General features: G+C 41.3%; 1 pseudogene; it reads right to left on the reverse strand.

Annotated features, from left to right (window-relative positions):
- Positions 1-8,703: 8,703 nt before the first annotated feature.
- Positions 8,704-17,482, reverse strand: LOC119505158 (annotated as a pseudogene).
- Positions 17,483-23,820: the final 6,338 nt, after the last annotated feature.

Here is a 23,820-nt window from a genome sequence, read left to right on the forward strand (position 1 = left end):
GCTGGAATTCAGAAATCAACTTTGGTCAGTCATGCCAAAGACAGGGTCACCAGGAGAACTAAAGGCTCCATGCCTCCTTACACTGGAGGGGGAACTGCAGGCTGCCTACTGCCACCTACTTTACAGCAGAGGAAAACCACAGAGTCTAAAGGCCTCACATGAAGGTCTCATTCTCAAGGAAACTCCATAGCCTCCTACAGAGACCTGGGCATCTCTGAACTGGGAAAACCTGACTGGGGTTGGCCATATCTGATGAGACCATGACAAAAAAAAAAGACTACATAGAGGCAGGCCAAGAAACAGAGAAACAAGAGGTGAAAAACTGGTCAACTAAACAGAATCTAAGTTGAAGGTATAGAAGAAGCTTAACTGAATACCAAAGGTTAGAGAACAAAGCCAACCAACAAGAAAACCCTGGGTAAAAGAGTGAAAACAAGCTCCAGAATAAGTTAATCAAGAAAGTCAGATGCCTAGAAAGCTTAGGATAATGAGCCATATTAGAAAACAGGAAAATATGGAACAGCCAAGGGAACAAGCTAATACTTCAACTGATATACAGTAGTTGAAGCAATTATTGCTAAGTAAATTCAATGAACCAAAGGAAGAACTAATTGGAGATGTTCAAACAAATCTAAATCAATTCAAAAATCAAGTCAATGAACTGAGGGAAAACATAGCAAAAGATATGAAGGATATATGAAAGACACTGGATGATCATAAGGAAGAATTCATAAATTTGAAAAAGCAAATGACAGAACTCATGGGATTGAAGGGCATAATGGAGGAGATGAAAAAGACAATAGAGGGATACAACAGATTTGAACAGCCAGAAGAAAGGATCAGTGAATTGGAAGACCATATATCTGAATTCACACACATGAATGAACAGATGGTGAAAAGAATTGAAAAATATGAGCAGGGTTTTATGGAGCTAAGTGACAAAATGAAACACTCAAATATGTATTTTATGGGTGTCGCAGAGCAAGAAGAGAGGGGAAAGGGAGCTGAAAGAATAATAGAAGAAATAATCAGTGAAAATTTCCCAACTCTTATGAAAAACAGAGAATTAGAGATTCAAGAAGCATGGCACACCACAAACAGAATAGACCCCAATAGACCTGCTCCAAGACACTTACTGATCAGATGGTCCAATGTCAAAGACAAAGGGAGAATTCTGAAAGCAGCAAGAGGAAAGCAATCCATCACATACAAGGGAGGCTTGATAAGACTATGTACAGATTTCCTGTCAGAAACTATGGAGGCAAAAAGACAATGGTATGATATATTTAAAATACAGAAAGAGAAGAACCGCCAAGTAAGAATTCTATATCCAGCACAACTCTCCTTCAAAAATGAGGGAGAGATTAAAATATATTCAGACAAACAGACATTGAGAGAGTTTGTGAATAAGAGACTGGTGCTACAAGAAATACTCCAGGGAATCCTACAGGCTAATAGAAAAAGAGAGGAAGAAGAGGTTTGGAGAAGATTGTAGAAATGAAGATTATCAGTAAAGGGAAAAAGAGAGAAAAGAAAAAATAAGACATTACATATAAAATCCAAAAGAAAAAATGATAGAAGAAAGTACTTCCCTTACAGTAATAATACTAAATGTTAATGGATTAAAATCCCCAATAAAAAGACACAGACTAGCCTAATGGATTAAAAAACAGGACCCATCTATATGTTGTCTATAACAAATTTGCTTTAGACACAAGGACAAAAATAGGCTGAAAGTCAAAAGTTGGAAAAAGATATTTCATGCAAACAGCAACCAGAGAAAAGCTGGAGTAGCTGTATTAATAGACAAAGTAGATGTCAAAAGGAAAACAATTAAAAGAGTCAAATAAGGACACTATATATTGATAAAAGGGTCAATTCATCAAGAAAACACAACAGTCTTAAATATTTATGCAGCAAGCCAGAGTGCCCCAAAATTCATGAGGCAAAAACTGAGAACACTGAAAGGAGAAGTAGTTAACTTCACAATAATAGTTGGAGATTTTAATACACTGCTGTCATCAATGGACAGAACATCTAGACAGAGGATCAATAAGAAAACAGAGATTTTGAATTGTATGCTAAATGAACTAGACTTGACAGACACTTATAGAACACTACACCCCACAACAGCAGGATGTACATTTTTCTCATGTGCTCATGGAACATTCTCTAGGACAGACAATATTCTGGGTCACATAGCAAGTCTCAACAAGTTTAAAAATGTTGATACGATAACAAACACTATCTCAGGTCATAATGGAATGAAGTTGGATAAATAAATAACCAGCAGAAGATTGTAAAATTACCAAATACATGGAGAATAAACAACACATTCTTAGAAAACCAGTGTGTAGAGGAAGAAATTACAAGAGAAATTAAAAAATATCTCCAGGCAAATGAAAACGAAAACACAACATATCAAAACTTATGCAGTGCAGCAAAGGCAGTGCTGAGAGGGAAATTTATTGCCCTAAATGCCTGTATTAAAGGAGAAGAAGGTGCAAAATTTGAGGAATGAGCTGTCCAACTGGAGGAACTGGAGAAAAAGCAGAAAATTAACCCCAAAGCAAACAGAAGGAAAGAAATACAGATTAGAGCCAAAATCAATGAAACTGAGAACAGGAAATCAATAGAGAGCAACAAAAATCCAGAATCTGGATCTTTGGGAAAATCAACAAAATTGACAGACTCTTAACCAGGCTAACAAAACAGAGAGAGAGACAATGGATGCAAATAAATGCAGTCCAAAATGGTAAAGGAAACAAAAATACTGACCCTGAAGAAATAAAGGAGATAATGAGAAGATAGTATGAGCAACTATATGCTAATGAACTGGAAAATGTGCATGAAATGGACAACTTCCTAGAAAAGCATAAACAAACAACACTGACCCAAGAAGAAATAAAGGACCTCAACAAACCAATCAAAAGCAAAAAGAGACTGAGTCAGTGATCAAAAAGCTATGCAAAAAGAAAAGCACAGGACCAGATTGCTTGACATGTGAATTCTACCAAGCATTCAGAAAAGAATTAATACCAATCCTGCTCAATTTCTTCAAAAAAATTTTAGAGAAGGGAAAGCTACCTAACTCATTCTATGAAGCCAACATCACCCTAATACCAAAATCAGACAGATACTACAAAAAAAAAAAGAAAATTATAGACCAATCTCTTTAATGAATATAGAAGTAAATCAAATCCAGCAGCACATTAAAACAATTATACACCACTACCAAGTGGGGTTTATTCCAGGTATGCAAGGTTGTTTCAACACAAGAAAATCTATTAATCTAATACACCACATCAATAAATCAAAGAAAAACAACCACAAGATCATCTCAATTGATGTAGAAAAGGCATTTAACAAAATTCAACATATTTTCTTCATGAAAACACTTCAAAGGATAGGATGAAAAGGAAATTCTCAATATGATAAAGGCAATAATTGAAAAACCCACAGCTAACATTGTACTCAATGGGGAGAGACTGAAAGCTTTCCCTTTAAGATCAGGAACAAGACAGGGATGCCCACTGTCACCACTGTAATTCAACATTGTGCTGGAAGTTCTAGCTAGAGTGATTAGGGAACAAAAAGAAATAAAAAAGGCATCCAAATTGGAAAGGAAGAAGTAAAACTTTCACTGTTTGCAGATGACATGATCCTATATGTAGAAAATCCATAAAAATCTACAGCAAAGCTATTAGAGCTAATCAATGAATACAGAAAAGGGACAGATTACAAGATCAACACACAATAATTTGTAGTGTTCTTATACACAAGTAATGTGCAATAAGAGGAAGAAAAAAATTCCATTTACAGTAATAACCAAAAGAAAAAAGTAGGAATAAACTTAATGAAGACCCAAGACACCTATACAAAGAAAACTACAAGAAACTATGAGAAGAAATTGAACAGGACCTTAAAAATGGAAGAAAACTTCATGTTCCTGGATTGGAAAACTAAATATAATTAAGATGTCAACTGTACCTAAACTGATTTATGGATTCAATGCAATACCAATTAAAATCCCAAAAACTTACTTTGCAGAAATAGAAAAACAAATAACGAAATTTATTGGAAGGCAAGGTGCCCTGAATAGCCAAAAATATCTTGAGAAAGAGGAACAAAGTGGGAGGTCTCACACTACCTGACTTTGAAGCATCTTACAATGAATGCTTCAGTGGTCAAAACAGCATGGTGCTGGCATAAGGGCAGAGATACTGGCCAATGGAATTGAAATGAATGTTCAGAAACAGACTCTTGCATCTATAGACAATTGATCTTTTATAAGGCAGTCAAGCCAAAGCAACTGGGACAGCAGCTTCTTCAATAAATGGTGTTTTCAGAACTGGACATCCACTTCCAAAAGAAGGAAAGAGTACTCCTACCTCACAACTTATTCAAAAATTAACTCCACTTGGATCAAAGACCTAAACATAAGCACTAAGACTATAAGAGTCTTAGAAAATGTAGGGCAATATCTTTAAGATATTGTGATAGGAGGTGGTTTCCTATACCTTACACCCAAAGTGCAAACAACCAAAGAACAAATAGACAAATAGGATCTCCTCAAAATCAAACACTTTTGTACATGAAAGGTCTTTGTTAAAAATGTAAAAAGTCAGCCCACACCGTGGGAGACAATATTTGGTAACTACATATCAGATAAGGTCTAATATCCTGACTATATATAGAAATTCTACAACTCAATGATGGAAAGACAAGCAACCCAATTAAAAAACGGGCAGAAGACATGGCCACATTTCTGAAGAGGAAACATGAATGGCTCAAAGACATATGAGAAATTGCTCAACTTCACTGGTTATTAGGGTAATGCAATTCAAAACCACAAGGAGATACCATCTCACAACTATCAGAATGGCCATTATACAAAATACATAAAATTACAAGTGCTGGAGAGGATATAGTCAAAGAGGCACACTTATTCATTGCTGGTGGGAATGTAGAATTGTGCAACCACTCTGGAAGACAGTGTGGAGGTTCTTCAGGAAGTTAAGTATAGATCTGCCATATGACCCAGCTATTCCATTGTTAGGTGTATACTCAAAAGAACTGAAAGTTAAGACACAAACAGATATTTTTAAACCAATGTTTACTGCAGCATTATTCATGATTGCCAAGAGATGGAAGAAGCCCAAATGTCCATCAAGGAATGAGTGGATAAACAAACAAGGGATGAGTGGTATAGACACATGATGGAATATTATGCAGCTGTAAGACAGAACAAAGACATGGAACATATAATAACATGGATGAACCTTGAGGACATTGTGTTGAGTGAAGTAAGATGGAAACAAAAGTGCAAACACTGTATAGTGTCACTAATGTGAACTAATATTAATGAGCAAATATTGAGAGTTAAAAGCTGATAATGCAGGCTACCAGGAGATAGAAATAGGGTAGGGAACAGGCATTTGATGCAGAAGGACTACAGAATGGTCAGCAGGATTGATTGTATAGATCCAGAAATAGATAGCATAATACTGTGTGATTCATGCTGCTTCCCCCTTCTTTCTCAGATATCAGGTCTTTTAGAGGAAAAAAAATTAAATAGAGGGTCCACACAGCTGTAGGAAACTTCTAGTGTCTGCTGAAGTGCCCCAGGCCTCATGGACATCTATTGAACACCTACTGCATGAAGGTGCCGTGCAGTGCCAGTGAGGAGGGAGGCTCACCACCAGAGTGGATGGTGTCATAGAAGGGAATACCATTCACACCCTTCCTCCCCTTTCCCATGACTGTGGGTTGTCAGGGTTACTGCAGGCTGTGGTTTCTCTCCTCTGATTTGCAAAGCAAGCAGACCCAGCTAGAAAGATTGCCCAGAGCAAGGCTGGGCTCTTCCTGAGGTGAGAGGTGAGAGGTAACTCCCTTTGGGACATGGTGACCTCAGTTCAGAGATGAGATGCTCCTCTTTAGAACAAGCCTCACCCATACTATAAATACATTTATTAAATACATGTTGCTTCATATTGTGTTGTGTATTTTTTGCACTGTGTAATTCCTTTGTTTTCTGCATATTAGAGCTTTAACAACACTATAACCATAAACAACACAATTATAAATACAGCATTTTTTAGTTTGGGGAGATCACAGTCTACAGGTTCATTTACTTTTATTAGACATGATTAACATCATTCAAAACTTTCTGCAGTTTATAAATTGACATAAATACAGAAGTTAGTGCAATTAAATAAAAACTTCAAGATCTTGTTTTTAAACTCTTAGGTTTTTAGAATATAACTTTTTCTGTAGGCTATTATCTGTACCCTGGTCACTGTTTATTTACCTATATCAATTACAAAACTTTTTTATACTTAAAGAAACTGTTAGTGAAAATTGCAATTTCTTACCAAAAGTTTTGGGGTTTCCAAAATTTCAAATATTTCTCCCTCTCCCCACTTCACAGACATTTCAAATAAACTAAATAGCCTACATCTCAACTGCAATACTCTAAATCAGTCACTTGATCTGTAAAATTTAAACTATGACCCCAGTTATTTTAAGACACAAAATGGCTGCCTATCAATATGTTTGTCACAAGTTAGAAATACTGCATTTAAGAATTAAAATGAGGGATTCAAGTTTCTTCCAGTTTAGGCATTTATACCTTTGTACTTGCCTTGTTTCAGGATGTTACTACAGCATTGTTATTTGTATCACCCATGTTTATGTACCTTAAGCTATAATCAATTCACACTTAAGAATTAAATCTGTGGTGGAACTTTTGGAATTTTAAAAGCAACCAATGTTCTTAGATGTGTTTGTCAGCCTCATTTCTAGAGATACTTCCACTAAAGTTAAAATGAGAACTTTATACTTTAGTTGCATCTTGAATGCAAACATCCCTCTGCACCATCAGGAGCAAGCCACATAGCAACTTTTTATCTGCTTTAATGTTTGTCAAGAGTTTTACTTTGAAAGTTATTTTTTATTGCCTAATGCTTATCATACATCTTTGGTAAAAGCTCAATTTTATCATATGACCAAGGCATGACAGACCAATACCATCCAACTATAACATGATATCTCACTCAATTTTAGTTTACACAATCCTCATAAATAAATCCCACTCCACCTTTTCCTAGATTCTGCCTTTGCAGCATGCATTCCTGAATTTCCCTAAGTTTAATTCCTTGAGGACTTCAAAAATTAATTCTTAACAATACATAAGAACCAGATACTGCTTCACAATTCTGAATTAAGCAGTAGCATTTGGTTCAAAGTATTATCATAGTGGTCTCAACAACCTAGTTACAGTTAATCAACTAACTTTGTTACTATCTGTTTATCTGTATACCCTTCAAGAAAAATATGCTTACATTCATTGTCATCTGTAGGTTCTTTCTCTTTATCCTAATTCCCCTTTGACATTCCTCAAGTCTATACATCATTCATTTATTTATTTAAAGGGAATAGTATATTATTGAACCAACAGGTATCTGACAGTAGTTGCATGAATTAATCTTATGATTGAGCAAAATTAAATTATCTTTTTTATAAAACATCTTTTCTACTGTTCTAAGTAATGAGGATGTGAATCACTCATCTGTAAAATGCTTTATAACTTCAGCTTAATCAGTTTCTGTAATGTGAAAACAGGAATGTATATTTCTCCAACTAGGTAAAAGTGCATAAAATTTGAATTAATGGCTTTATTAATAAACAAGTTATTCTAGTAATATCAAAATACTAGTTTTAGACATTTGAAATAAAGTAAAACTGTATATTCTAGTTTTGCCATAAAGTCATTTAAAATATCTACAAATATTTCATCTGCATGTGGCATACCTTATTATTGCTCTATTTTCAGGAAAGAGTATGTTAAGCTATAAAAAATGAGGGAAAATACAGCATAGTTGCTAACTTACAGTGAAATGACCTGTGCCCTTGATTGGTTACACTTTCATAATTTTAAGCAGTGTTAGCTATATTATGGGCAATGGGTATTGTCCTTACTCATGTGTGATGTATGTTTCAGAATTTAATAGCTGACATTTTGAAGAACTTCTTACATTAACTGTTTAACATACCAATATGCCACTGGAATATATGACAATGGTATTGCATATTATTTGCTACTGTTGGCTAAGTTTACTATACTGGTCTTAGATATAAAATGCAACTTTTGAAATTGCTAAGTAAAAATTAGAACTTTTAAGGGAGGGGGAAATCACAAATATAAAAGAAAAAAATGACAGTTTGATTAAGCAATAATTTTCAGTTTACTAGATGAAAGATACTTGCAACACAGTCCTCATGAATGGAAAATAAGCCATCTACAGCAAGTGATAAAGAAAATGGGCAAAGGGAAAAATAATACATTGGAAAAAATGATTCTATTGAAATAAAAATATCAAACCAATATTAAAAGGACTTTACCAAGAATTACTATATTTCCCCCATCTCATTTGCTGTAAGTCAACAAGAGCATCTAGCACTTTGTGTTAATGTCATATCATTGTATCCTAAGGCAAAGCCAAAGGAGCACAAACAAACAAAAAAAAAAAAAAAAACAAAATACAACTACCAAAACACTCCATAAAACCATAGAACAGTAATTCCAGATTTCAAATTCACAAAAATTGTGAAAGTGACAATTGAAAGAGGTGATGGTGGTGATAATCCAATGAATGAGCTATTGATAAGTCTCCTTTCAGGGTGATGGCTGGAGAATGACCATTAGGATTTATAGTTTAAGGTTAATCATGTAAGCCCCTCATAATGTCTGTCCCCAGAGGTGGCACAGGAGGGCTGCAAATACCAATTCCTGACCTGAATTTGCATCAGGCTCTGTTTCTCCTAAGTCTCATGGGGATTCATGGCATCAGGCAAGTCCTCCTTGTTGGTGAAGGTGAAGATCATGGTGTTGCTCATCTTCTGGTCATTGACAACCTGGTGCATCTCCTGCCAGGCTTCAACAATGCCATCATGGTTGACCTAGTCCACTATGAAGATTGGACCCTGGGTCCCAGTGGAGTAATGCCACTAGAGTGGCCTGATCTTGTTGCTGCCTCCACATCTCATATGTTGAATTGACATTTTTGTAAGTCCTCATCTCCATTGTGAAATCCATGGTGAGGATGGTGGTTACTGACTGGCCCAGCTTCAATTTGCACATGATTGAATTTTTCCTGGTCACATCCATCCCCAGAATGAGGATCTACATTTCTTTGTTCCTGAAGATTTTTGATGTGTATTTCTAACAAAAGAGAGCAGGCTTTGCTGGCTGTGAGGAAGAGCAAGGATGGAGAAGATGGCACAGCAGCTTTCTGAGAGAGGGTGGGGGCAACTGGGCAGGGGCTGCAGCCCTTCAGCACACCTACCAGGGAAGGGAGGTCCCTGTCTTAGTCTTGGGGGCCAGCTCAGCAGAGTGGGCCTGCAGTTTTGCCTGTGTCTTGGCAAACAGCAGGTGGCAGGAACCATTGGCAGTTCACAGGGAGAAAGGGGGCTGTGCAACCCATCTCTGGGATGTACATGCCATGGTGTCCAATCCAAGCATCAGAGCATACTTCCTTGGCTCAGTCTCTACTTCTGAACACACATCCCCTCCTGGGAGGGCCTCAGGGGCCATCATCCCCTTCCCCAAGCACCATGGGGCCTCACCAACCCAGGGAGGGGACAGCATCAGATGAAGGTCACTCAGTTGGGAAGGCTGCAAAGAAATTGGCTTGGCAAAGAGAACCCAAACTCCTCAAGCCTGCATCCAATCTCTTCATCATCTGTTCAAGTTTGATTTTCAAAGGAATCTATTTTCTGTTAATACAAGCTCCTCACGGCCTTGAAGAACATTCTTCCAGGGACTATGATCATAGTGAGCACTGTCCCAGGGCCATGGCTGAAGTGAGGCTGTTCCCTGGAGGATAAAGTGAAAGCTGACAAGATCAGCATCATGGGCGTAAGTGCAACCAGCTGGTCTCACCTAGCCTTGCCCACTGACTGCAGGCTGTCTGCTGTAGCCACCACCTGGGCCTGGGAATTATGTGGAGGGTCAGGCCTCACTTCAGCCAGGGCAATGGCAGAACAGGGTCTTTGGGCTGAAGAAGTGGAAGGAGACTAATCCAAGAGGGGTGGTTCTCAGGGCACATGTTTGAACATTTGGGAAGTGAGTATATCAAAGGAATTCCAGATTCCTTGAGACCTCTCCATCCTGTCCACCCCATGAGCCCACCAGTGCCTTGCTCCCTAGCTCCTGTCCACCTGGGTTCGTGCTTGTCACTCACTTTTGCATTACCCTGCCCAGAACAGTGGCTGCCATGCATTTTCTAATGAATGGATGAGTGAGTGAATGAAACAATGAATGAATGAAAAAATGAAAGATAAAAGCTGGAGAACCCCACTGCCTCAGCCTTCTCACCCTTAAACTCAGGGCACATGCCCACCTCTCCCTCTTGGATGTCTGTTTCCTTATGTGAAAATTGTAGGCAGTGGCCTGTGAAGAAGCAGGACTTTGGCCATGAGGCTTAGGGGTCCTGGCCCAGGGCCCGGTATAGGGCAAACCTTCCTGAAGGGGTCCCTAGGTTGCCACTGCAGGGCGGAGCTCATTGCCACTTTTCAGTTCCCATTCTTTTCCTTATGCACCAGGAGCCAGGGAAACATACGCACTTGTTTGTGATACAAAGAGAAGCATCTCTTGGCCTGCCATGCATCTTTGGTTGAAAAAGAGGTCTGTGATTAAATAGACTGTCTGTGGAGATTGGAATGTTGCCCACAGAGTCTCCTTCTGTCATTCCCAGGGAGTGGAAGGCAGTGATTCACCCCAGCCTGTCACTTGTTGAATTGCTTAGGTAATGATGGCTGGTTAAAGGTGATAAAATTGGCCCCTTTAACACTCTAGAAGGTGGAGCTCTCTCTTTGGCCATGAAGTCAGAAAGAGCAAGCCCCAATCCAAGGTTCCAGGCTTACAGCATCTATTCATTCATTCATTCATTCATTCATTCAGGCAAGAAATACTGATGGCAATGCTGTAGGCACTGGAGATTTCTTCCAGGCAATTTTCTATTTGCTGACTTTCTCCTCCAAAACCCCAAGAAACAGGCAGGTGTGGCAGCCACTATCAGTGCCAGAAATCAGGGGTGGGAATTTAGGCTAAGGTTGGCAAAATGCACCACCATCCTACAGCACCCCTTAGGGCTAAGATCTCATGAGATTTCCAAAGCTCTGTAAGATGGAGAAGAAAAGACACTAAGTCTTCAGGAAAAGAAAGATGAATGCACCATGTAAATAAGTAAATATTTCATGTCTACAGCCAAACTGCATCACTCATAAACTGAGTGTTTATTTAGAAACAATTTGTACATTAGAGTTTCTTGCTTTGCTAGAATTCTAAAGGTTGTGTGGTGACTACAGAGAAAGCAAAGCCAATCATAAGTGAAAGGAGCCCCAACTTGCCAAATAATTACAAAAGCAAAATTAGACATATGCCTTCAAAATATTTTACAGCCCAAAGGTGGCATTTTCTGGGATACTCCCACATTCAGGGGCCTCCCTGGGAAGAGTGGCATGCAGGTACTGGGCTAAGGGGCAGGACCGAGGACCCCAGTTGGCAAGGGTGATTGGTGAGTACTCCCAGAACTACACTTAGGCCCACAACCCCAAAACATTGCCAGCTCCAATAAGACATTCTTCCTTTCAAGTTGGGTTTGCTGAGCATGTACTATGTGCAGTCTGGGGGTGGAGGGGAGGCATGGTTGGAAACCCTGTGTGGGACCAAACTGCTAGTCTGTGTTTGGGATGAGTCTGTGGAAATGGAGCCATAGGGGATGTTCACTTCACATGGGTGTGTTGGCTGGGATTGGACACCATGGCATGTGCATCCCAGAGATGGGTTGGCCCAGAGTGGGTGCATGGACAATGCCAGTGTCTATTGCTTAGCTAGTGGGCAGATGTGGGTGGGAGGAGGCAACAGGACAGAGAGGAATGGTTTAAAGAGCTTGTCCAACAGTCCATGCCAGAGTGTAAATGGCTTCCCACTGGAGAGGCTCCCTCAATTCCCCAGGGGCTTGGGGTGTCTGCACATGGTCTAGGGTTCTGGGATGCAGCAATATATGCATGATTCAGAGGATAAGTTTGCCTTCCAGGGCTCCTGCTTACCATACAGCCTAGGACTTGTCCTCCACCAAAACACAGCAGAGACCCAGATCCCCATAGCCAGACTTCACTCTGTGGCACCTGCACATCTGGCTGATGAGAGGTGCATGTTTGGCTGAAGAAGCCAACCCTTCACATCCCAGCAGGAATTTCCTGGGTTCCCCATGGGTCCAGGCTTTGTTCTAAGTGTTTGGACAAAGCTCATCTTCCAACAGAGGGGCAGAGGGACACCCTGATTACCAGAAGGCTGAGTCTGGGAGCAAAAGCCCAATGGGATGCAAAGAGGCAGGCTTTGAGGTCCCCAGCATCCAAATCCCAACTCTGCCATGTTCCACCTGCATGACCTTGGCCAAGTTCCTTATACTGATGTGTTTGTTTACCTGAAAAGTGGAGACAGACCCTGATAGGACGCGGTGAGCCCATGAGCCCTGGCACACAGCAGGTCTGATTTACAGCTGTGCCCTGGTACAAAAATATCTCCCTGGGGTCTGGAGCCAGGAATGGGAAAGGGGGAACCTGCCCCATACCAGGAATGAGTGCCACCCACCAACTCTTGGAGGCTGACCCGAGTCTCCTGAAAAGACCTTTTCAAGTAATGACCCCAGTCCCACCTGGAATGGGAACTTATTTGAAAATAAGATCTTTGCAGGTATGATTAGTTCAAATGAAGCCTGGATTGGAGTGGGCCCTAATTCATGAGAAGAGGGAATTGTGGACAGAGAGACAGACATATGCACAGGGTGACCACCTGTGAATACAGAGGCAGAGATTGAGATGCTGTATCCTCAAACCAAGGAATGCCCAGGATGGCCACCACATGGAAGCTGAAAGAGGAAAGGAAGGGCTCTCCCCTACATTTTTCAGAGGGAGCTCAGCCCTGCTGACACTTCCATCCCAGACCTCTGGCCTCCAGATCTGTGTTAAACAACAAGTTTCTGTTGTTTGAAGCCTCCTAATATATGATACTCATTTACAGCAGCCCTGGGCATGTGCATGGGAATTCTAGCCCTACAAGAGGCAGTCTGGGGACCTGAGAAGATTCAATAAGCCTCCACCCTGTCTGAATCACCTCTTATCAACCTCATGCAACCTCTGAGATGAGTGTCATAACCCATTTTACACATGAGGAAATGGATCTTTGAAGCCCTGAATGGTGAAGGGTGATTTGCCCCCTCCTGGAAAGCACAGGAAGGTGGAACATGGCCACTCTTGGCCTCCACTAATCTGAGGTGGGGTTCTGAGGCAGCAAAGGGAGGCACAGACTGTGAAGGTGCCAAATGCCCTGCAGAGAGCTCCCTTTCCAACCTTGGTGGCTGCATCAGATGGCCAGCACTTAGGACACTGCTCATTCTGCTGCCCATTAAGGAAGGGTGCTGGCAGCATGTCCCCTCAAATAGACCCAAAGCCTTCTCAGGGAGGACCCAAGAACTCACCTTGCCAGCTGCTCCCCTAGGAGACAGGTGAGAGCTCCCTGTGTTCTGAAGAGGTGCTTTGCTTCCCTCTGCTGGATCAAATGTAAGGTGGGGCTGAGAATGGGAGGTCAGCATCAGCTCAAGGTAAACTGAGGAGGCACTCAGACTGGCACAAATAAATTCAAAGCCAGAACCACCAGAGAAGCTTTGTGTCTTTGCAGGGATCAGGCCTTCCTACACAGCCTCCTGAAATTTTGTCTTGACACCTCTTCATTTGAAAAATTTCTCAGATTTCTGGTGCCAGTCTGCCTTCAAGAGAAAACACTTTTTCAGGGAGTTTCAGTGTTCTCTTCACTGCCCTTTTATAAGCTGTTGAAATAGAAACACTTCCTTTGAGAAGACAAAAAAGAAGTTTTGATGTTATTTTTTAAGAAAGAAATGTAACTTTAAAAGTTGAAAGGATGTCACTGAGTCTGGGATTATGAGTGGATCTGATAGCTCTAATTTGCCTACATCATCCTGCTCTCCTGCTTTGGGTTGCTTTGTGCTCTGTCTCTGCTTCTCTTTCTTCCCTACCTTCCTTTTCTACCTCATCCATGTTCAAGACCTTCTTTTACTTTCCAGCTCTTTGCCTTTTACTTTAAAAAAATCACATCTATTCGTGATGAGGGGTCCTGATTGTAAGACTAATTAATCTTCATATTGCAAAGATCTTGTTCCCACTAATAAACACTTGGGTCTTGTTATCTGCATGTCTTCTTCACACGCATCTTTTTTCATTGCAAAATGAACTCATAGCTACATACATTTTTGTAACCTGCACACATAGGGAATGTATCAGTAAATACCATTCTCTGTAATGTTATCAGTCATGTGGAAGCCCCACTCCAATTGCAGTTGTTCCAGCTTTGACTGCAATGTGGTGAGGACAGCTTTTCCCTTGTGCCACCATTTCCCCCACTCTCCCTCTGCATTGGCTCACTGGCTAGCTGTGACTGCCCAATTAGGTTTCACATTGGCAGGTTTGCCTTAACAGAAACACAGCGTTGTGTCTGAGGAGGCATAGTATTTAATTTTCTCAGTGACCTGTGTGGAATCTGTGTCCCCATATAACAAGAGAATTGCTTTCATCAACACAGCACCACTGGTGGTGGCTGGTCATCCTTGGTACCCCTGGGCTTGCAGCTGCATTGCTCCATTCCCTGCCTTCTACAAATTTGCATGACCTTTTTACCCTTGCATCTCTCTCTCATCACGTGGACTTCTCATAAGGGCCAGTATGACCTCATCTTAATTAATTACATCTGCAAAGACTATTTCCAAAGAAGGTTGCATTCTTAAATTCTGGGTGGACATGAAATTTAGGGAACACTATTTCACCTTGAGGTGATAAAAGGCAGGACCCTTAAGTGTTCATGATGGGGAAGGGGCCAGAAATCAGAGAAATGTTGGACTTGGGGTAATGGGGGTCTGCGGATCTCTAGTAGGTCTGGGAAGTAGGGTGTCCCAAGTGTGTGAATGCATGTGTGTGTGTGTGTATGCATGTGTGTGTGTGTATGCATGTGTCTGTTGGTGGAAAGGTCATAGAGAGGACAGAGACAGCCTACAGACAAGCCTCCCAGGCCTGCCCCCAAAAGGCCAGCCAATTTTAGTTGCTGAAAGTGATGGAGGTCCAGCCATTTCATGTTGGTGTAAGCACATGGCCTCCATCCTGAATAAGTCCCATTCCTCACTGGGTAGCTCAGGCAGGGAGGCCAGGCAGCCACTGGAGCCAGCCAAGGGTGACAGCTGCCTCAAGTGTTTGGGAAATGTCTTCTGCTCTGCATGAAGCTGAGCCATGCCCAAGAGATGTTCTTGGTCCCAGCCCAAACCCCCCTCCTTTCTCTTTCACCAACAGCCCACCCAGGCACTTTCAGCTCCCCCACATTTCCCTGCAGGCCACAGAAAATAGACTCCAGAATATCCAGGTTTCTGGCTGATGCCCATGAAGGACAGATACCCTCTCTGCTCATTGGCTGGCTGAATTTCAATTGGCAGATGGACCTGTCTGTGGTTAAGTGTCCTGGAGGCCAACAGGATCTGCAAACAGGAACAAGGTCTCAAATGTGGCCTCCCAGTGGTTGCATAGAAAATGGGGTTAGTGCAAAGTGTAGGGTTGGGAGCCCCTTGTGCCTTGCTGGAGGTATTCAAGGGCAAAATGAAGCCAGCAAGATTGCTCCATGCTTCATTCCATTGATTCATATCTAAAGGGAGGAGCAGGTCTGAAAAGACTCCCCCCAATCAGCCTTTTGTGGTGATCTTCGCAGCTTGGTATTTCTCTCAGCATTTTTAGAATCCAGTGACTGCATTTCTTCTCATGGTGGTAACAAATGACTACAAGCTTGGTGGCTTAAAACCAAGCAGATTTGGATGTCAGCAGGACTGCAATCCTTCTGGAAGCTCCAGGGGAGAATCCACTCTTGGCCTCTCCTGGCTTCCAGAGGCTATGGCTCCTTAGTTGTGGTCTCTTCCTCACACTAGCCTCAACCTCTGCCTCCATTGTTTCATCTTCTCTGACTCTCACATTGATGCCTTCCTCCTACAAGGCCCTTTGTGGTTACATCAGATAATCCAGGACAAAGTCCTATCTCCACTTCCTCACATCTGCCAAGACCCTCTGGCTCCAGATGGTCCTATATTTATTGGGTCAAAGTTTTAAGATATTGGAATCTTTGGGGACACTATTCTGACCACCAGGGCTTGGGTTGTCTGTGGGCCTGGAATCTGGCCTGAGGTCTTGGGAACCCAGCTCAACCTGTACCACCTCAGGTCTGGACCATTCTCTGGGCCAGGGCTTTGCAGAAATTTCTTCTCAGGAAGTGGAGCTGCATGGAGAGGCCTGTGATTCCCTCCTTACTGAGGAGAAAGAAAGGGAAGGTGCAAGGGAGAGGCCCACAGCCCAGGAAGGAGATGTATGGGGTGGCCATCAGATCACCCTGGCATCCAGTTGGTGCTCAGAAAATGACCCCTCCTCTATACCCCAAATTCCACACAAACTATAGAAATCCAAGGCTGTATATGATGCTGCTTATGCTCCCACTTTGCTGTCCCCTCTGTCCTGAGAACAAAGGCCTCACTTGATGTTACTCAGACACATGTACACAGGGAAGCCTTCCCTGAGACCAGCACACATTACCTGGGGCAGGCTTTTTGGCTTTAGCCTTTTGCCCTTCTCTCTGCCACATCCTGCAGTCTGAGCCAAAGGATGTGTTCTGAGGGGCTCATGGAAAATGTGTGGGATGGTCTGAATAAATAATAAATGCAGGTTGATATAGGAGAAGGTCACAGAGCAGGGTGTGTGCTGGGAGATACTTGGTATTGTGTCATGCTTCAAAGGACTCTGAATCACAAGGGTAAAGCTCCCATGTTCTCCTCCAACTGTGCACCACCTGGAGCTGGTTATAAGGTGTGCCCAAGAACCACAGTCTGGGTGGGAGTGCTCCCTGAGTGCTCCTTTACACGTAAGCCATTGATGGAACAGGTCTCCTTGGTCTCTGCCATGCAGCCTCAAGGGAGGAGGCATGCCTCCCTGCAGGCCAGCTGACCTGATGATGGAGGCTGACTGCACCACTAGGAAGCAGACATTTTCAGACACCAGACAAAAGGGAAGGGCTGGATCTTGTATTATTTTACAGGCCAGTGCCCAGTGTCCTACCTTCACATTGGAAGGACATACAAAAAAATATCCTGTCTCCATACTTTTGCCCAGGGTCCATGTAGTAATCAAAATGGGCTGGGATCCAATAGGTGCCATGTTTAGATGATGCACCTCTAAATCCTAGCCTCAGCCTTGCAAGTGCAAGTGTGCCCTGTTCAACCAGTTCTTCCTCTTGGTATCATCCCAGCAGGCAGACAGCCAAAGACTGAGGCTGGGAGACACTTACCCATCTCAGGGACTCCTTGCCAGGGTTCTGGGTCATTTTGTCAAGAATTCCAGCCTTTATTTTCCCTAGCAGACTTTGTTCTTTTGTCTAGAAGCCAAGTCATGCATTAGGAAGTTTCACAGGCTGGAAATGAAATTCCTGAAAATATAACTCCACTGAATTTGATATGGAAGGGGGTGAGGCTGCTATAATATATCCCCTGCCCCAGAGTCTTCCACATCAGGTGTGGGGCAGGAGCTGAAGTTAAAAAAGCCCCTAATATTAATAGAATAACCATGCATCCATGCTCATCTGTCTTCATTGAAGGTCTCTGAAGCTTGAGAGAATAGGGCAGCATGAAAGCCACCAATTGCGACATCTGTTGACATGGGGATGCTACCCACACTATGTCAGACAAGGAAAGTGTTGGGAATCACCACAGCAATTGATATTTCAGTTCCTGAAGTCTCAGAGTTAAAACCATCTCAGATGAGTCACATTTTCATGCAAACAACAGTCATTTCCCTTTGGAATATGTATTCTGAGCTAGGCAAAGATGCCTTCAGTTGGTTAATTGGATACTCAGATCTTCTATAAATCAGCAGATGAGATCTCTTTACCACTTCACCTTCCTGGGAAGGCTGTGTGTCTCCAGGATGTTGAACTTATGTGCACTGCAGTAGGAAGTGGTACTGGTTGCCTAAACCCTAGTGCTCTGTGCCATTGCTTCCCCAGTTTAGCAGGAAGCATGATGTTGCTGGAATAAATGCTCAAATGGACCCATTTGAAAGAATCCGCATTCATTTCTTCTTTGGGAGGCAGGATCTCCATTTATTGCAGCCTGTTGTAGAGCCTGGAAGCACAAATGCATCATGTAGGCACAGGGAGGCTGAAACATGCGGGGTCAGTAGTAGTTTATGGCATCAGCCTGCAGGGATGTAGATTGCACCTGGGACAGGTGCTATGTCAGACCTATGCATCTGTAAAATGGGAAGAGAATGTTAGTTTCCTAGGGTCACCATAACAAAGTACTACATAATGGGAGCTTAGAACAACAGAAATTAATTTTCCCATTTATGGCGACCAAAAATCAGAAATTAAGGTGTTGGCAGGACTCTACTCCCTCTAAAATCTCTAGGGGAGGACATTTCCCTGCCTTTTCTAGCTTCTGGTGAGTGGTTGCCAGTCATCCTTGGTATTCCTTATGCTGTAGACACATCCCTCTAGTCTCTGCCTCCATCTTCAAATGTTCTTTTTCCTGGGTTTTCTGTGTGTCCAAATATCCAATCATATTGGCTTGGGGCCCATCATTATCCAATTTGGCCTCAGCTTAACTAATCACATCTTCAAAGACCCTCTTTCAAAATAAGGTCCCATTCAGGGACAGAAGTCAGGACTTGAACACGGGGGACATGGTGGCATCATTGCAGATATCAGAATCATGACCCCACAACATCAGCAGGATCCTACAAGAGCTGACTCAGTGCTTCACTCACTGACAAGGGCACCATTCAGTTGCATCACATCTCAGGTGCGGTCAACACTGCAGCCCCCAGAGTTCAGGGTTGTTGGAATGAGCCCTGAGCATAAAATTCCCCAAGGGACAGAACTGTCCCTCACAGCTGCTGACTCTATTCCCTGCTGGAAGTTCCCCTACAGACTGTGTCATGATTGACTCTGTCCCATCCTCATAGGGTCTCACCCCAAACCCCACCTCCAGTCCAGCTTTTCCCCAGCATATTTGATAGATTCTAATGGTCTCATTTATTTATATCCTAGGGTTCTAGGGGGTTTCCTCTGGTCCTCTCCCTGAACTGCATGTGCCATGGCCACAGGGATATTTCTGGATTGTGCACTGTCAACTCTCCATCAACCCCACAGGGCCTGGACCATCAGTGCAGTACAGAAACACAGGTATTGTTAGCAAGCCATGCATGGATTTGCCTGGTGCATTTCACTCACAAAGCAATGGCCTGCCATCCCTATGGCAAGTGTCAATGTCATCAGTCTTAATGTGAGGTTCTCCAAGACCCATTGCAGTGAATGGCTGCCCATGGATCTCCAAGACCCGTTGCAGTGAATGGCTGCCCATGGCCACCAGCCTGGATAGAAGCAGACAGCCTGACCCTGGGGCTTGGTCCTTTCACACTGCAGTCATTCTGAGGGAGGTTTTTGGCTTGGTCCCATCCTCCATACACCTTCTCCTATTTGTCTGGGGTCTCTGCAAACAGGAGATGATGCTTGGGTGCTCAGGCCATGCAGGCAGCCCCAGCCATATCTCTTGGGTGGCTGCAGAATCAGTTGGTCCATGGGTCTTTGGGATTTGTGCTTTTCACACCTAAGGTTTAATAAAACTCAACAGAGAAAGCTCTGGGGAACCCCTTGGAGAAAAAAAATGGCTCCCTGTTTCCTCTTTGAACTTCATCTTGCATTTCTTCTTTATCTTTTGAAAATTGAAAACCCCTCCAAAGCAGTTGACTGAGATAACCAACCAAGCCCCTAGGTGTTAACTATTTTATAGAAATTTTTATTGAAATTGTTCACATACCATACAACTATCCAAAGATCCAAAGTATACAATCAATTGCCCATGGCACCACCATGCATCTGTGCATCCATCAACACAATTAATTTTTTTTTCAATTTTAGAATATTTTCACTACTCCAGAAAAGAAATAAAGACAAAAAGAAGGAAACTCAGATCCTCCTGTACCCCTAACCATGCCCTTCTCCATTATTGGTTCCTAGTTTTGGTATAGTACATTTCTTAATGAGGAAAAAGTGTTATAATGCTACTAACTGGAGTATATAGTTTGCAATAGGTATACATTTTTCCTATATACCTCTCTATTATTAACTTCTAGTTATAGTGTAATACATTTGTTCTAGTTTGTGTGAGATATTTCTAATATTTGTATAGTTAATCACAGACATTGTCCACCACAAGATTCACTGTTTCACACTTTCTCATCCTTTAACCTCCAACTGTTGGTCTGAAGTCTGGACACAGCATAACTGTGTTCCTTCCTTAGGGTTTCACAAGGCTGAAATCAAGGTATTGACCAGGTTGGGTTTTCATCTGCAGCTTTGGGTCCTTTACCAACCATTCAAGTTTTTGGCAAAATTTAATTCCTTGCAGATGTAGGACTAAGGTCCTCATCTTCCAGGAGATGCAACTCTTCAAGAACAGTTCACAGAACAGATGTTTTCTTCTGCAAGCCAAGCAGGAGAGCATCTATCTTGCTATGATTCTCTAATTCTGTGAAGGTATAAACCTTCTTTTTAAAAACTCAACTGATTAAGTCAGGCCCACCCATAATAATCTCCATTTTGCTAAAATCAATTTAACTGATTAAGGAACTTAATTATCTGCAAAATTCCTATCCTATGCCATATTCTCTTGATTAGAAGGAAATCACAGATTCTGTCCATACTCAATGTGAGGAGATTAAACAAGAGTGGAATCCTGCCTACAACAGGAAACAAAAGGGACTATTTAGAGTGAAATCAGAACATACATTACTATTAATCTAAATAGATGCAAAAGTAAACAAGAACACGATATATTATTTTATTGAATTATATTGAGATGTATTCACCTACCATACAATCATCCAAAGTGTACAATCAATTGTTCACATTGCTACCATATAGTTGTTCATTCATCACTCCCATCTATTTTCTTGAACATTTTCCTTGTACCCAAAAAAGTGAAGAATATAATAAGAAAAAATAAAGGTAAACAAAAGAAGACAACATCATCCACCACCTCCCACCCTATATTTCCTTTAGTTTTTGTCACCATTTTTCTACTTATCCATCCATACACTGGATAAAGGGGAGTGTGATCCACAAGGCTTTCCCAATCATATTGTCACCCCTTGTAAGCTACATTATCATACATACATATTCAAATGTCAAGGCTACTGGGTGGCAGTTTGTTAGTTTCAAGAATTTGCTTCCAGTTATTCCAATAAATTAAAACCTAAAATGGGTTATCTATTACTGCATTAAAGTGCCCACCAGAGTGGCCTCTTGACTTCATTTGGAACCTCTCAGACACTGAAACTTTATTTTCTTTCATTTCACATCCCCCTTTTGGTCAAGATGTCCTTAATCCCATGATATTGAGTCCAGATTCATCCCCCAGAGTCATATTCCATGTTGCCAGGGAGATTTGCACCACTGTGTGTCAGATACCATGTAGGAGGGATGGCAGTGATTTCACCCACCACAATGGCTTAGCTAGAGAGAGAGGGCCACATCTGAGCAACAAAGAGGTATTCAAGGGGAAACTCTTGGGCATATTTATAACCAGGCTTAGCATCTCCTTTGCAGAAACAAGCTTCATAAGGGCAAGTCCAGTGATAGAGGGCTTGGCCCATCATCCCACCAGTCCTCAATGTTTGCAAAAACATCAACAGCCATCCAGGTGAGGAAGCCCAGCCCCTCTGCATTTTCCCCCAGCTCATTGGGGCTCTCCATATGTTTTTTTATTGTATTTTTTCCCAATTAACTTTATCAGAAAATTTAAAAAGCAGGCAATAAAAGCATTTCAAGCAAAAGCAAAATAATGAAATAAGGAAAAACTAATAACTCATAATATCTACGTTACTTCCAACATGTTCTACTCTACCCCAAGAAAATATTTAGACTATAACCCAACAATGTAATAAGAAAAACAAGTAACCTAAAATAACTACATTTTTGCAAACTTTTTCTACCCTTCTCCCAGAAATTAACAAACCATAGTCATTCCTGAGCATTCCCAGATCATTAAGTTTACCCATGATAACTTATCTGTTCTTATTAGATTATCATTCCCCCTACACTATTTGCTGTCTATCACTAGATCTCCTACATTCCACATTATAAAACAATTATTTTGCATTTTTGAGTGTTCACATTAGTAGTAACATACAATATTTTGATTTTTTTGCCTGGCTTATTTTGCTCAGGATTATGTCTTCAAGGTTCATCCATGTTGTCATATGTTTCACACATCATTCCTTCTTACTGCTGTGTAGTATTCCATCCTGTGTATATACCACATTTTATTTATTCACTCATCTGTTGCAGGATATTTGGGTTGTTTCCATCTCTTGGCAATTGTGAATAATGCTGCTATGAACATTGGTGTGCAGATATCTGTTCATGGCACTGCTTTTTCACCTTGCAGGTATATACCAGAAAGGGCATTTGCTGAATTGAAGGGTAAGTCTATATCTAGTTTTATAAGGAATTGCCAGACTGTCTTCCAGAGCAGCTGTAACATTACATAGTCCCACCAACAATGAATAAGGGTTCCCATTTCTCCACATCCTCTCCAGCATTTGTAGCTTCCTGTTTGTTTAATGGCAGCCAATCTATTTGGTGTCAGATGATGTCTCATTGTGGTCTTAATTTGTATCTCCCTAATAGCTAGTGAAGCTTAACATTTTTCATGTGTTTTTTGGCCATTTGTATTTCCTCTTCAGAGAATTGTCTTTTCATAACTTTTGCCCACTTTATAATTAGGCTGTCTGTACTATTGCATTGTGTTGAATAATTCCTTTATATATGCAATATATCAGTCTTTTGTCAGATACATGGTTTCCAAATATTTTTTCCCATTGAGTTGGCAGCCTCTTCACCTTTTTGACCAATTCCTTTGAGGTAAAGAAGATTTTAAGGTTGAGGAGTTCCCATTTATCAATTTTTCTTTTGTTGCTGGTGCATTGGGTGTAAGGTCTATGAAATGACCTCCTAATATAATGTCCTGAGGATGTTTCCCTACATTTCCTTCTAAGAGTTTTATGGTACTGTCTCATGTTCAGGTCTTTAATCCATTTTGAGTTAGTTTTTTGTAGGGTGTGAGGTATGGTTCCTTTTTCATTATTTTGGATATTGATACCCAGCTCTCCCAGCCACATTTGTCAAAGTTCAGTGGTTTTGGGGGCCTTAACCACAGATCTGGGGGTTTATCTCCAAATTCTCCATTCAATTCCACTGATGAATATGTCTATCTTTGTGCCAGAACCATGCTGTTTTGAATACTGTGGCTTTATTATAATCTTCAATGTCTGGGAGTGTAAGTCCTCTCACTTTATTTTTCTTTTCTAGAATGTTATTAGCAATTTGATGCATCTTCCCCATCCAGATAAATTCAATAACTAGTATTTCCAAGCCTGCAAAGTAGGCTGTTGGAAATTTAATAGGTATTGCATTGAATCTGTAGATGAGTTTGGGTAGAATTGACATCTTAAGGACCTTTAGATTTCTTATCCATGAATAAGGAATATTTTTACATTTTTAGGTTTCTTTTTATTTCTTTCCATAAATTTATGTAGTTTTCTATGTATAGGTCTTTTACATCTTTCGCTAAGTTTATTCCTAGGTACTTGATTTTTTTAGTT

This window comes from Choloepus didactylus, chromosome 10 (genome assembly GCF_015220235.1).
Source record: "Choloepus didactylus isolate mChoDid1 chromosome 10, mChoDid1.pri, whole genome shotgun sequence".
Classification (NCBI taxonomy): Eukaryota; Metazoa; Chordata; class Mammalia; order Pilosa; family Megalonychidae; genus Choloepus; species Choloepus didactylus.